Source organism: Phacochoerus africanus, chromosome 7, assembly GCF_016906955.1.
Source record: "Phacochoerus africanus isolate WHEZ1 chromosome 7, ROS_Pafr_v1, whole genome shotgun sequence".
NCBI classification, from domain to species: domain Eukaryota; kingdom Metazoa; phylum Chordata; class Mammalia; order Artiodactyla; family Suidae; genus Phacochoerus; species Phacochoerus africanus.
The window spans coordinates 75,993,625-76,009,847 of NC_062550.1; the positions used below are offsets into that span (position 1 = coordinate 75,993,625).

The 16,223-nt window shown below is 34.9% G+C and overlaps 1 protein-coding gene across 2 annotated transcripts in view; it reads left to right on the forward strand.

Moving 5' to 3' along the window:
• The window catches only part of CNTN1 (contactin 1), a 325,309-nt gene that overhangs the window by 66,706 nt on the left and 242,380 nt on the right, over positions 1–16,223 (forward strand). For both annotated transcript variants that reach the window (XM_047787973.1, XM_047787974.1), the window contains exon 2: positions 11,884–11,929. The gene's annotated coding sequence lies outside the window, so the exon portion shown is untranslated. The remainder of the gene's footprint in view (positions 1–11,883; positions 11,930–16,223) is intronic.

Genomic DNA, 16,223 nt, shown 5'->3' on the forward strand with positions numbered 1-16,223 from the left:
CTTTTGTTATGGAATTTTGAATTACACAGTTTACCCAAATTCATTCTATAACTTATAAAAACTTGAAAATGCCAAAATGAATCATATGATTATATTCTAAATGAGTATAATATATATGTATAAAACTCCAGGAGTGATATTATAAATATGTAACAAAACAAATGCTATATCTATTGCATATCTGTATCTATATCTATTTATCCATCTATATGTATATATATGTATTTGCACAAGCTTTCAATAGCTGGCCTTTTATAGGCAAATGTGCATAAATACATTACTATGATTGATATCTCACAACTTATAAAGGTTATTACAATGTAGCCACCGTATCTCTTGACTCTGATATTAATAATTGTATTAAATAGAACCTTCAATAAATGTTTAACTACATGAAAATTAATACCTGAATCAAAGAAATCTGAATTCCAGACTTGCTATATGAAACAAACTGCAGATAAACATTCTGTGTAAGCTTATAAAGCCTATTCCTTTTCTGTACTGACTGGGCTTTGCCCTTTCCTCTTAAGAAAATGGCAATATGGTTAACTTTTACTTTCATATTCATCTACCGCAGCAGTGAGAATTCAGGTGTTTTTCCATCTTTTTGAACCCTCAAAAGCTATATTTATTTAAAAAAATAAGAATAGGTGTATAAACCTAGGAAGAGATTTTATTCTCCATAGTGTAATATTTTACTAACTTTTGTATGTGAAATTTGTGCTGTTGCAAACAGTGGGGAACTACAGAAACTTCAAAAACCCAATCCAAAACACAAATGAATATAAAACAAAGGGTGTTAGCTTCATGCTGGTGCTCAAGATTCTTTCTTTCTTTCTTCTTTTTCTTTCTTTTCTTTCTTTCTTTCTTTCTTTCTTTCTTTCTTTCTTTCTTTCTTTCTTTCTTTCTTTCTTTCTTTCTTTCTTTCTTTCTTTCTTTCTTTCTTTCTTTCTTTCTTTCTTTTCTTTCTTTCAAGTGTTTTCTGCCTGCTGCTTTGTTCATGTTGCTATTCTAAGTACTTTGTGGCAGGTGTTAGACTTAACCTCTGTTCTAAAGAAGTAAATTCTTAGAGTTCCCCTCATGGGTCAGTGGTTAATGAATACGACTAGGAACCATGAGGTTGCGGGTTGCATCCCTGGCCTTGCTCAGTGGGTTAAGGATCCAGCATTGCCATGAGCTGTGGTGTAGGTCACAGACATGGCTCAGATCCCGCATTGCTGTGGCTCTGGCATACGCTGTGGCTATAGCTCTGATTAGACCTGGGAACCTCCATGTGCTGTGGGTGCAGCCCTAGAAAAGACAAAAAAAAAAAAGCTAAAGAAGTAAATTTTTCACAAAAGCTAAAAGACATCAAACCAATGTATCAGCAAACATTAGTTTGTATGATTTATATTTTACATATAATTATTAGAAGCATATGTTTAGTATAGAACACAGGACTCCAGATATGGTCTGATCAAATACAATCTTCATAGCACTTATTTTTATCAGCACACTTAGCACTTCTCCCTGATCTAAAATTTAAGCCCAATGAGAACAAAGGTGTGTTTGACTTGTTCTCATTGGTGAGTACTCTATTTGCAATACTCAGAAGTGTCTGGCAAATAGAATGAGCTCAATAAACTTTTGTTAGCGATTTTTATCTTCAACATAAATTTGTAATTCTTTGGTTACTGATGAAATTTTATTGTGCATTCCTTTTTTATTTCTCTCATTGACTCATTTAACATTATCAATTCAGACTTCCAGATTTTTGTTTGTTTTTTAAAAAGAAACCATGACTTTCCCAACCTATATGAATGTAATTTGAAATAGTGGTTGAGACTGGTTTGCAGGAAGTAAAGAGAATTATCATGAGCAAAAACATGGAATTGCAAAGCAAGGGGATTGAAAGTAAGATAATCTCTTGACTGATGTAATAGGGCTGAGTTGATCAGTGAAGTGAGTTGAAGACAAACTAATTAGACATGGAGATTTTCTTTCAAAATTAGGTTAGGAAAGTGAGGCTTGTTGAAAGAAGGAGTATCACATTTGAAAGTGTTGCCTGGAAGATTCTAAAGTAGTGTGCTTTGCTGTACACCTGAAACTAACACAACATTGTAAGTCAATTATACTGCAATAATTTTTTTTTTTTTTTAAAGAGTGTGCTTAGTGTGATTGGAGTGGTACTCTAAGAAGGCAGTCATGATTATAGTATCAGGAGAATTTCAAAAACTAGAATTCATTTTTGGATGATTAAGTGAAGAAAAGGATCTATCAGTATCTCTGCCATCCGTGGGAGGAAGATTTTGGATCTCACAAGACAAAGCATAGTTGAATAATGATTATAGAAAATGCATTTAAGTTGGTAATAGTCTTCTCATATGAAGGAAAAAAACCCTATGGATTGTCCACTTTTGTGAAAATTTTAAGCCAACAAATAAACTCAAGGTATAAAGTCTATACTTCAAAAAAGTACTTCACCCCTTCCCACTCAGTCAAATGACTTATAGAAATCACACATTTAACTCATCTCAATATATTGTTGAATTTTCTTTCATTTTGATAAAATCATATTTAAATTATATTTATATTCTCCTACTTTTAAACTTTTTTAAACTTCTGTTCAGGTTTCCTTTTTTTAAGTCAAAATTACTAAAGTCTTTGAGAAAGAAATTAGAGCAAAGTAAGTCTTAAGGAGTGTTTTTAGGAGTTCCTGTCGTGGCTCAGTGGTTAACGAATCTGACTAGGAACCATGAAGTTGCAGGTTTGATCCCTAGCCTTGCTCAGTGGGTTAAGGATCTGGTGTTGCCATGAGCTGGGGTGTAGGTTGCAGATGTGGTATAGGTTGCAGACACAGCTCGGCTCGGATCCCACATTGCTGTGGCTGTGGTGTAGGCCAGTGGCTACAGCTCAGATTAGACCCCTAGCGTGGGAATCTCCATATGTCACGGGAGCAGCCCAAGAAATGGCAAAAAGACAAAAAAAAAAAAGAGGTGGAGGCAAGATCTGTTTTAATAACTACATACTGTGGTCGAAGAAGAGCTACTTTATATTAAAAAGTTCAATTACATGTTGTTTTTAATATAATGCATGTTTCTTTAGTCAGGTTTCCTTGTGTAGATCTTAAATTTTTAGATAAGAAATATAACTATCTAGAAGCTTGGGTAGTTGAGCTTTAGCTATAGGATACTTTTCTCCATAACATTTTTGAGTACAAAATAAAAATCAAGCTGGTTCAAGGTGTTCTGCAGGCTGTAAAATGCAGTTTAATTGGAGTGATTTTTGTTGTTTTTCCAATTATTTTAACTATTGGAATGTACAATCTTTTAAATTATCAAATAAAAAGTTCTAAAACCTGAAGAAAAAAAAAAAACTCTCTAAATCTGATATCCTGATGAGGAATAACATATGTCAGTATATTATGAATAAAGCATGGAGCATCTTCATTTTTGTACTGTTTACTTTTTAACCTCATTTTAAGAGCCTTTCTTCCCAATTCCAGGTAAAGCAATGAGTTGTAAGTCTAGAAATCATTATTTAGAAATAGAAGTATGCAAATATCTACATCCATGACTTTCACAAAAGACTACAGAGAAGAGAGTTACGTGATGTTTTGTTATTTGTCGGAATCAACAACCTCAGTTCACAAAGAATTATCACAATGACAACTTGAAATGATACAAAATTGCCCTGGGAAGTATGGCTGAAAGAAAACCAGCAAGCAAAAACAAATCTTAGAGATCAATATAAGGCAAAAATGTACTGTAAGTAGTACCTTACTGTATAATTATTTTAGTCATTTATAGATCTGGATAGATATTAATGGTGTAAAACAAAAGTTTAGGTCATACAGCATAGCTTATCTATTGTGAAAGCTACAAATACAAATATTTAGGGCATTTGCCTTATTCTGCATGATGATCTGTAATGTCGTTGGGCTTTGTAGCACGGACATTTCTCTGTTATTCTTTTGTTTTATATTTCTATTATGATTAAGTTGTGAGGTTCTATAATATTTTAAGACAAATAAGACCGAGAGTTCTTATGGCTATGTCAAATATTGGATACTTAAGATAAGAGCAAGCCCTTATAATTATACTAGAATTCTTAAATTGGGCACTTAATATGGGTAAATTTTACAGTATGCAAATTATACCTAAATAAAGCTGCTTTTTAAAAAAGACAGGGCCAAGACAAGATATCACTTGCAGCCTCTACTGATTTGTGACTTGGGGTCCCTGAGTCTTCTGTGAAATATAGTAATGTCATTTATTCATCTCCAGTTTTTTTTATCTTAAATTGGTGCTTTCCTTCAGATACATTTTTACTTGAAAAATGTCCAATCAGCTTCCTTTCATAAAAACAAACATGGAACAAAGCAAAACAAATCTTTAACTTTTCTCCTTTTCTGCCTCCTCTTAAGTTTTCGGTTTAAAAACAATGGTCTACACATTTTATTTCAACATCTTTATTCCCTACCCTGTTCTGGTCCCTTGCTTTACAATTGGATTGAGACTGACTTTGCAGGATTCAACTAGTTACTCTTGGATTTCCAGATGGAGTGATTTCTGCACAGTTCTTTTCTTCCTGGAACTCTCTAAAGTAGGGGACATTCTTGAGATCTCTGAGTCTCACTGACACATTTTTGGGTGCATTTGCATTATTCAAATCCTGGTCCTACAGCTATGCAACACTTGTACTACACTTTAAACTTAAGATTCCTAGCTTATAAAATGTGACTAATACTACTATCTCTTTTAGAGAGTTTTTAGCAAGGGTAAATAAGGAAAAAAAAATACGTGTATAACTAGTAACTTCAAGTTTACCTGCAGATGTTCTCAGTTTACTGCTCCAGTATTACAAATCATCATAAGATGCCAGATTGTAGAATTCTTTACATGAAAGAAGATATGAAAATACTGTTGGTTTTAACAGTTCAGTTCACTATGAATCATTAAAATTTTTGTCTTGAATTTCATTTGAGGACATTTAAAAGAATTAGAGGAGCAGTTATCTTATTTTTCCAGGAACTAAAGATGTAGCCCCAGAACCTAATGTTTATACTTGAATGTTTCTACTAGTTATTTGGACAAAATGATGAGAAGGCATTAACACATTACAAAAAAGTGTCTTGGCTTCGTCATTTCCATGTTATGATTATATCTTATTATTCTCTTATTTCAGGGTCAGCAAACTATAGGGCATGAGTCTTATCTAGCACATGTATTGTTTTTATAAATAAAGTTTTATTGGGACAGAGCCACACATATATATGTATATATTTTCTAGAGTTACAGCTTATAGACCATGAAACAGGTTAAGCTTACATGAAAACACCCCTTTCCCAGCACAGTAAAGACCATGTGCAGGGTCTGCAAATCTAGACAAGGAAAGAGTGAGGGTAGGGTCTGCCCCGCAGGGTCCCTGAGATCCTAGAACAGTGTCTATCTTCCACAAGACTTCCTTGGGCTAACGTAGGTCCCAGGCAGTGGGATCACTTGCCCATCACTATGGTAGAGTTGAGTAGTTGTCATAGACACCTGTTGGTCCACTAGGCATAGAATGTTTACTAAATGCTCTTTGCCTAAAAATTTGCTGATCCCTGCCTTTTTGATCACTTTAAAAATATTAATTTGCTGAACTTCCTTTTTGCTCAATTTTACACACAAAGATTGTATTAAAGATTATATTAATGTGAAAAAACAAAGACTTTATTAACCTGGAGTATAGTGAGTCTTATTTTTCCTTCCAAAATATCTTTTATGGATCAACAATAGAAGGCTTGTTTGAGTATGCTGTTTTAAACATGTACAGTTCCTTAGATTTTTTTCAAAAATGAAAAAATACAAACAAGAAATACAAACAAAAAATCCCTAAGGTAGTACAGCATGTTTCTTTTCACGGGATTTTTATTGTCACTACCTAGAAAATATAAGCTTTTCAACAACTTATCTTTTCCTTTCTTTTAACATTAAACAGTGGTAGTGGGGAAATGTCCATTTAATAGTCAAAAGAGCCATGTATTTGATGACATAGTAATAGGATTACTTCCCTGTTAGAAACTATTTTTGATTGACATTCAGGTAATTCTTGAGTACCTATTTTATTGATTAAAGCAAATAGTTGAAACTATACCTTCACATGGAAATACAATTTCTATTTCACAAGATTTAAAAAACTAATAAGATATGTTAAAAGCTTAATAAATAATAGTTTCTCAAAAGCAGCTATTATTTTTATTATAAAGATTAAGTTCATTAAGTAAAATATGTCAGATTGATTCAACGTATCCTGCAAAAAGTCTACTTAGTACTCAGTTCCCCATCTGTTTGTTTTGAATTATTTAACAGTTCCTTCTCTGTGTTACTTTTCATTTTTAAAAATGAGTAAGAATTTAACACTCCTTACCTTTTTTCACCTGCCATTTAAAAGAATTCTACAAGGAAATTTATAATTTAGAAGCTACTTATTTGGTGTCATTTGGATGTGTAGAAACATCTAAAAGTATAATTAGTTGTGGAGAAAGGAAATATAGAGCAAGCCTTCAGAGACTGATTTTTTTTTTTTTTAGCCTTTTTAGGGCCACACTCTTGGCATATGGAGGTTCAGAGGCTAGGGGTCCAATTGCAGCTGTAGCCATTGGCCGCAGCTGTACCCATTGGCCACAGCCACAGCCATAGCAACACAGGATCTGAGCCACTTTTGCGACCTACACCATAGTTCACAGCAATGCTGGATCCTTAACCCACTGAGTGAGTCCAGGGATCAAACCCACATCCTCATGGGTGCTAGTCAGATTCCTTAACCACTGAACTACATTGGGAACTCCGAGACTGATTTTAGCAAGCTTTCCAATGTCCTAAACATCAACGGCCAGGGACTGGACCTTAATTAAAAGTACATCATCCAAGAAGTTTGCTGTCACTTAAGGCATTCTTTGTAAGGTATTTTAGAGTTAAGTCATGAAAGTTGTTTTCCTATTTCTAACTGTGAGGCAGTTACTTTAGGATCCAATACAGAAAATCCTCAAAGTTGGTAGCAGAAATGAAATATCTTTTTAAACGAAGAAGTTGATCACGAAAGTAGGATTCCCATTGACATCAAAATATAAGTACAAAGTAAAACAGGATGCACATTGGCTGGATGATGAAATATTTTCATAGACAAACATAGTTCAAAGCAATTTAGTTCTGGTTCCCGCTTCTGCCATTGTTATGAGGACTCATCTTAGCTAGAGATATAGATCTCCCTTAAAGTCGCTGTAGTTCTTGGAGCAAATATAAGGTGTTTGAGGGTAGAATTTAGTCTGAATTCCTAAAATCTTTTGGACCATGTATATTTCTCCTGAAAAGGCTTTGGACCATAGTGTAGTCCATATTTTGAATTGTATTCTAGACTGTGGTCCTACAAAGCTTAAAAGCTACCTACTTTGGGAACAATAGCTCATCAATACAGGGATATGAAAGAGATGTTCTGCACTCTGTGGTGGTACTGCTCACCAAAACAATCAGTTTATTCAACGATACCAGAACTTCAAGTAATTGGAAATCAATGGAGAGTACTTATACACAATGAGTACAGCCTAAGACAAAACTATAGTTTGGGAAAATATAAGAAGTTAGGATTGGACAAGATGACTGTTAGAAGCTTCCTATCTCTGTGTAAGAAAGTCATACAAGAAAGATGATAGATATACTGGGGTGCACATCCCAGCTGGAAAAAGGGAAAAGAATCATTTGAATGATTGAGCTTTGAAGTTTAAAGCCATTAGGGATTTATAATGTTTGAGATGAAAGATCTGAAACATTTAACCAAGAATTTATTTCATTGTCAATACTATGGAAAACTCTGGTATGACTCTAGGATATCCAATGTATAAAATAAAATTTGAATTTTTTTTCTCATTTTGTCCTTTTTTCATATTTTTATAGAGTGTCTTTTTTGAAAAAAAAGTCAAGACTCACTTTAAGGTTCATCTCAAAATTCCACAAATTAAAACATAGAAGGACTTTAAGGAAAAGTCAAGGTACTCTAGTCAAGACTTTTGTTTTGGTTAGAGGTTCAGGGCTCATTGAGCAAGAAGATGTGATGTGTTTCCTGGAATGTCTGATCACACTGAAGGTCTACACTTTCTTTTTTAAAGAATCTTATTCAAGGATGATAGACGTCTCTTTTTTTATGAAAATGGATGACTCATTTATGAATCGGGCTTTGTCTTACACTAGACAGCAATCACATGCTTACTAGCAAGGTTGCTTCTATTAGCAGAGATCTATCTCATCCATAAGCAGCTGAAAGGGGAAGTCAAATATCTGAAAATAAATTGGATGCAAAACAAACTCAAGATCTTGAAATGAAGTGACCTGTAAAAGGGATGATAATCTTGGGATATAAGCAATGACTGGATTAGGTCTCTTAGGCTGTCTTTGAATAGATGGGTAAAGTGCCAGAAACAGATGAACCCACAACCATGTCTGGGACAAAAGGTCTCAGATGAGACAAAGGACAAATTCAGATGTGGAGAGGTTTTGTGTAAGCTACCAGAAGACACGCTAACACTGCATTCTCACATTTGGGTTTCTATCTCATTGGGTATCTGTCTTGATCATTCAAAACTGAAAATTTAAAACTCAATTCAGGTTGGACCATTGAATATGGTTCCGCTCCTATGCAGAGTGTATGTCAGAGATCCTGGGGTAAACTTTCCTCTCCTTTCCTAAGGGTTCCGTTGGAGACAAATCTTCCCCCCCTGTATTAGGAACAACTTAAGGGCAGTATGAATTTTGTTATTTTACTATCTTACGTGGGATAAGGGGAGAATTGGCCATTGTTATTTGTGCTTTCCATAAAATGAGTCACCAAAGTGAAGTTCTGGAACAAGAGTACCCAAAAGCAACATCATTAGGAGAATAAAGCAGCATAAAAGACTATAAATGTAATTATCTCTGTGTCTTCTCAATTGTACTCTATTACAAAGTGGATACTTATTGATTTATTTATTGTCTGCACATATTTTGGTTTCTGCATCTGATTTCATATTCTCTTAGGGGGAAAAAGCACAGTTTTCCCTTAGAGTAGCAACATTAAATGATCAAAGTAACTGATATTTGGAAATCGTGCTCTCCACTCTTCTCTTCCTTCTACTATTATTCATCTTGAGAGATTAAATTTTCTTTAGAGTACGAATCAAATGTTATTTTGCCTTGTTACTTAAGAAATTGTTAATCCTGGAAGTTATATTTTGTGACAAAACAATATTTCAAATGATTTACTTTTTAAATCTGCTGTAAAAAACAAAGTGTGTCCAATTCTTGAGGAAGAGGTCTATAATTCTCCTGTATGAAAATATTGAGTAGTCAAAGTATGTCTGGAAAAAATTTTCTCTCCAGCCCAGCACATGGCTTTCCCTCTTAATCAAAAAAGGGGGTTCTAAATGCCAACTCCACTCAGAGGAAAGCCTATAACAGCTTCCTTTATCTTACTGAATCCAGAGAACATGCTTCCATCCTTATCTGACTTGCTCTCTGCAGCCTCCACTGTCTTGACCAGTCAGCAACCCCCACCCAACCCCAACCCCCTTGTACAGATCCTTCTTCCTCTTGTGTTCTGTAATGCCATACTCTCTTGGATTTTCCTGCATTTCTTTGTTTCTCCTCAGTTTCACTGCTGGTTCATTTTCCTCTGTTCATTCTTTAAAAGTCTGCATTCTCCTGGGCTTGTTTTCATCAGCCTCTCGTCTCACGTTCCCAAATCTGCTACCTTATTCAATACAGTTAAGTCTTTAACAATACAGGCTGTGTTAACTGGCTCCCTAGGTTTAATCATGGGCATTAATTTTCTACAGCTGTATAACAAATCACCACAATTTTGTGGCTTAAAACAACGCTCATTTTGTATTCCAAAGTTTCGTAGAAGAGAAGTCTGGGTGGAGTTCAGCTGGGTTTTCTGCTCAGGGTCTCAACAGGCTGTAATTCAGCTGTAGGGCTGAGGGCTCTTCTGAAGGGCTTGAGGTCTTCTTCCAAGCTCACTGGTGTTGGCAGAATTTAATTTCTTATGAGTGTAGGACCAAAGTCCCCATTTTCTTGATGGCTGTTGGCAAAGGCCTATTCTCAGCTCTGTGTTTTAGCCTTATGACCTTCCTTCCTCCAAGGTGCTGCATTCCTTCTTGCCTCAGCACTTTGCACCTGCTTGTCCTTCAAAAATAGCCCCTATCTCCTGTTCCTGTTCTATCTTTGCCTGATAACTCTCAGTTTAAATTGTATTCCTCATGGATGTCTCCCCTAATCCCTCCTGACTAAATCAGGATCCCCATTACATTCAAGGTACTGTATGAGTCTTCTTCATAACATTTAATATACCTATAGCTAGGTATTAAATCATTAGTTGATTAGTATATGCATCATTCTGAGGAAGAGGTGATTGAGATCAGATCAAAAGGAAGAGCTTCAGCCATATGAAAAGAAAGATTTTGTATTAATGAGGTAAAATGACATAGTATGTATTTTATTTTACTTTATTGGATTATAGTTGGTTTACAATGGTTTTTTTGTTTTTTTTTTTTTTTTGGTCTTTTTTTTTAGGGACATACCCAAGGCATATGGAGGTTCCCAGGCTAGGGGTCAAAACAGAGCTATAGCTGCTGGCCTACACCACAGCCACAACAACGCCAGATTCAAGCTGAGTCTGCAACTTACAGCACATTTCATGGCAATGCAGGATCCTTAACCCACTGAGTGAGGCCAGGGATCAAACCTCTATCCTCATGGATGCTAGTCAGATTCATTTCTGCTGATCCATGGTGGGAACTCCAGATTTACAGTGTTGTATTGGTTTCAGGTGTACAGCAAAGGGAATCAGTCATACATATAAAGATATCCATTGTTTTTTTCCCCATATATGTTATTACAAACTATTGAGTAGATTTTCCTGTGCTATGTAGCAGGTTGTTGTCATTCATCTATTTTATACAGTAGTGTCTATGTGTTATTTCCACCCTCTCAATTCTTCCCTGCCCACAATGGTTTCATCTATGGTATCTGTAAGATTGGTTTTGAAATCTGTAGGTTTTTCTTACATTTCTCAGAATGTGAATTTGAGGGAACAAGCTTCCTATGTAACTAACTCTGTATTCATTCAAATCAAGCTTACCTTAATAGTATTGGGGAAGGAGCACACTTGTTTGTGATCATGCGGGTTACTGAAGACCTGAATGAAAATGTGAAAAAGTGTTCCATAAAGGACAAAACTCAAAATGTAACTTTTGTTGCTGTTATTGTTAATATCACCAGATAGCAGTTTATCCTAACACTTAGGCTATATTGCATTTGATCCATTTGATTGCACTCAAATGCTTGGTTTCCTCTGTCAAATGATTTAGGTCTACCTGTGTTTTTCCCTTAAATTTATGTATGTGTGTGTATTTGTGTGTGTGTGTATTACCATTTTATCTATCAATCAATATGTATGCACACATAGGGGATATACATATAGACACATATACATATGGTATATGTATGGTTATGTGATATAGACAGATGCTCCCTAGTGTTTGGTATCATAAAATGGGCCAAATTCAGCTGTATCCTCATGATAGTTTTATTAAAAATGTCAATTTTAATGCAATTCAATACTGCTAAATAAAATGGTACTTGGGATATAACCCATCAATAGGTTTTGCAAACAATGTAAAAGTGAAATTCTTTCAGCTTAAAAGTGTTTACTAATTTTTAAAACATATTTTATGAATAGTCCAAATTGTTAGTAGTCAGGCAACAAATAAAAACTTCTAGAGGAAGAAAATGCTATTAATTTTTGTAGAAAATATTAAAGAGCATTGCTAAAAATAAAAGCATCTTTATCTTCAAGCTAACTGACTGAAATTTCATAATTATCAATTTGTAGATATCTGCTTTGGATGGTTTCTGAAGCTACATTCAGAAGTCTTAAGGTAAGCTGTTTACTTGGGGTATGTGTGTTTATATGTGTGTATTTTAGTTTTAAAGAATAAAAATATATGGCAAAATTGTATGTAATAGAATATTCAAACGTTTATAGTTACTAAGAATTGAGAAAATTTCCAATTCATTATAAACACTCAATGATTATTTGCTGTGTTTTATCTTTTTGTAAATTTCTCAATTTAAAAAATATCAAAGCATATGGTAACTTGTTTGATGACTCCCTATTAAATGTTCTTCTCTCAGTGCCCTCTTGGAAAATACCCATACAAGTAAATCTCTGTGTAATACATAAAGCAATTAAAGGACAATTAATACTGAATAGTGTAGTGCACAATATTGCTGAGTTAAGAGAGGTTGGAATGAGTTATCAAATAAGGGATGGAGTAATGAGACATGTCATGGAATGGAATCAATAATAGTATAATAGCAATAATAATACTATTTACTTTATAACACAGGCAGTCTACTAAACACGTTATATACTTTATTGCGTACAATCCTTACAATTTCATGAAGCAAAAATAATATCCTTGTTACTATTGTTAATCTCTTTTTACATTGAGAAACCTGAAGCTGGTTAAAATTGTATAGCTGGTAACCAGCTGAGGCCTAACTAACACTTAAGTTTGGGTTTCCTATCACTGTGTAAGCTACCTGGAAAAGATAAGAGTTAACCGAAGTTTGAGAATTTTCTGAGAATTTTCTGAGAAGGGAATGCGTTGTGATGTGAATACTGAAGAAAATGTGAGATATGCTATAGATATGTGCTAGGGTGAATGGTTGGAATGAAGAGCATTTGAGGAAAATAAAATAAAAGTAGCCAGAACAGGTAAAGATTATGGACATATTTTAATGGCTAATACTAAGTTATTGTTCCAGCTTCATCTCCGATGTCCTCTCACTGAAAACTATTAGATTGTATTATTACTATTGGAAATGAGTATAAGAATCCACAATGTGTTCAACCCCCACCCCAGTGCAGTAGGTTAATGTAAAGTTTTTTTTAAGCAGTAGGTTAAGGATCTGGTGTTGCTGCAGCTGTGGCATAGGTTACAGCTATGGCTCAGATTTGATCCCTGGCCTGAGAGGGTCCACATGCTGTGGGTGCAGCCAAAAAAAAAAAAAAAAAAAGACAATAAAATACCAGAATTAGAAGGGATCTTTGAACATTATCTATTCTTGTCAAGGCAAGAAATGATGTCCTATTCTAATAGGGGCCATGGAAATAGAGAGGCATGTTACTGCTAGAAGGCATGAAAGTGATGGAATCGCAGTTCTCTCTGTCCCTGTCTCGCCATATTAAAGCATTGGAATGGCAGACATTTTACAAATTTATTAAATCAAAAGTACATTTTCAGAGAGAGAGAAAGAAGACTCACATTCACGCAGGTTAAAGAGGGCCCAACTCACTCTGCAGTAGTCTTCTTATCCCACAAGGCAGACCTAAGTGGAGACCCAATTTGATCTGATTGGTCTTGGTCAGGATACCTTATTTGCATGGGAACAGGTTATACAGAGGCGGGGTGGGGAATGGGCAGTATTCCTTCCTTACCAGGTTGTTCAAGGTGGGGGAATGAGACAGGGCCAGAGGCTTTGGGTTTAATCTCCTTGAAGGGGACTTGAAGCCTATAACAAAAGCAAATAGATATGACAGTTCTTTATGACAGATTAGATAAAAGGAATAAAGAAAGAGCAGAGAGGGTTTTAAGTTTATTCTCACAGCAAAAAGGGAAAAATTTCAAAACTTACAGAAAGGGAATATAAACTTTTTTTTGGAGAACAGAATGAGTTTGCTTTCTCTATTTTGCATCTGAAATATCAAAGGGGGCCCCCTTCACATATCTTAAAGGACATAGGAAGTTAAATAAATAAAAATGTGAAGATGGTGTCCTAATTCCATTAAATGTATTTATTACTTTAGAAGGAGTGATTACTATGGAAAGATTAGTATAAAAATAGAAGCACATGGGGCTGATATTTAAATATCATTTTTAGTCGAACATTTTAAAAATAAAATATAGCTGTATAAATTTGGAAAATATATATGAGAAGATGAAACTTGTACTCCTTCTATACATGACTCCAAATTCTCAAAACTTTTGTTTGGGATTTGTTTGTTTGGTAATGTAAAGTTTTTTTAAAGTAAGTAATGCAAATTACTTAAAAATCAGCTCTGGAAACCTTTTATTTAAATGCTTTAAGCATGTAAGTATTTTCTTCCATTGGGAATGATTATCTTTTAAACAATGCTTCAGGTAAAATAAAATTACTTTTATTTCAAAATCTAAATCCTCATTCATGCACTGTGCAATGAAATGTGTGAATGAGGTGGTAAAAAGGAAGAGAAAGAAAGAAGGGGAATGCTGCATAGTGTACAAGTTTCATCATTTGGAGTGATGTCTTTCACTAATGCTGGCCTGCAATACTGTTTTGAAATTTGTTTGCTTGTTTGTTTTTTGCTTTTTACAGCCGCACCACGTGGCATATGGAAGTTCTTAGGCTAGGGATTGACTTAGAGCTGCAGCTGCCAGCCTGTGCCACAACTGCAGCAATGCTGTGATCTGAGCCCTGTCTACAGCCTATATGTACCACAGCTCAGGGCAATGCTGGAGCCTTAACCCACTGACCAAGGCCAGGGATTGAACACCCATCCTCATGGATACTAGTCGGGTTTGTAACCTGCTGAGCCACAATGGGGACTCCCACAATACTATATACTAAAACAATTTTTCTTAATCTTAGTTAAAAGGTTATATATATATATGCAGAATTATAAACTTATATTTTACTAAACATACTTACTCATAGATTAAATTCATCAAATATGTATTCAATACCTAAATTCAGTGCTGAATTCTGGCCTACTACAATGCTTTTAGTAGACAGGGTTTCTCTTTTCAAGATGCATTCAGTCTATTTTTTTAAAAAAAATACGTAGACAAATGATTACAGCATAATGTAATCTCTTGCTATGGAAGGACAGGCTTGGATTCCTTTTGAGTGGATCAAGACTGCTAGTAAATATGATCAAGGAAATGTATCTTTATAAACCAGGAGTAAATATACTTTCTAAATATAGATTTGAGCTTAGTTTTTTTTTTAATGTAAAAACAGTACACTACTGATAACATAAAATGAGTACAAAGAATTTGAATTCCACAGAATTTGATTCTCAGACTATTTTTTTCTTACATTCGAAGTCTGAAAGAGAGTCTTTATATAGTGCTATCAATATATTTTTAGGGAGTTCCCGTTGTGGCACAGCAGACAAATCCAACTAGGAACCATGAGGTTGTGGGTTCAATCCCTGGCCTCCCTCAGTGGGTTAAGGATCCAGCGTTGCCATGAGCTGTGGTGTAGGTTGCAGATGCAGCTCGGATCCCACATTGCTGTGGCTGTGGCGTAGGCCAGGGGCTACAGCTCCAATTAGACCCCTAGCCTGGGAACCTCCATATGCTGCAGTTTCAGCCCTAAAAAAGACAAAAGACAAAAAAATTAAACAAATATATATATGTATATATTTAGAAAGTAGGGGTTTAAAATGTGAAACATATTGTCTGTGGTCTACTACTTATTTTCCTTGGCATTAGTTCTATTAGGAATTGGACTTGTTAAATGTATTAAGGAGTCGAGTGGGGAAAATGTCACTTTGGTAACAGTATTTCTTAAGTTAATAAATCCCTTGTACTGGCAACAAAATGCATTACTTTTTTAAAAAATAAATTTGAGTAGGGTTAAAAATTATGGAGTGTTTCTTTTCTGGCAGCTGTTAAATGAAAAACTCTAAAAAAATATGATGATAAAATATGTCTTTTAAAATTCTTTTCTGAGATGGTAAAAAAAAAATCTAAGAAAGCTAAGAATACAGAGAGGATAAAATCAAAGTGAAAACAGAAACTCAACTCAACTCAAGGGTCAGGTAAGGGCAAAGCTGGGACAGAAGATGAAGCAAAGGGCTAATATTAGTTGGATTCTGTCAGAAGTGTCTCTTTTAGGAGAACCAGGATCCTTAAGGACAACACACTAAGAATAAGGGTCTATAAAAAATAAACCTACCACCAAGAAGGTGCATCAAAGAAACATGCACTGGGCAGAGGGACACAGATCTACCTTTAGAACTCAGAACAGTTGGGCAGTTTTCACTGATGTTTGGTGGTAGAATTTACCCTTGTGACCCAGCAAACTCCATCCAATAATTTAGAGTTGTACCTGAGTCACAGTTAGTGAGTAAAAGCAAAATAAATAATTTGCAGTGTGAATCCAATTTCACTGTTTCCAAGA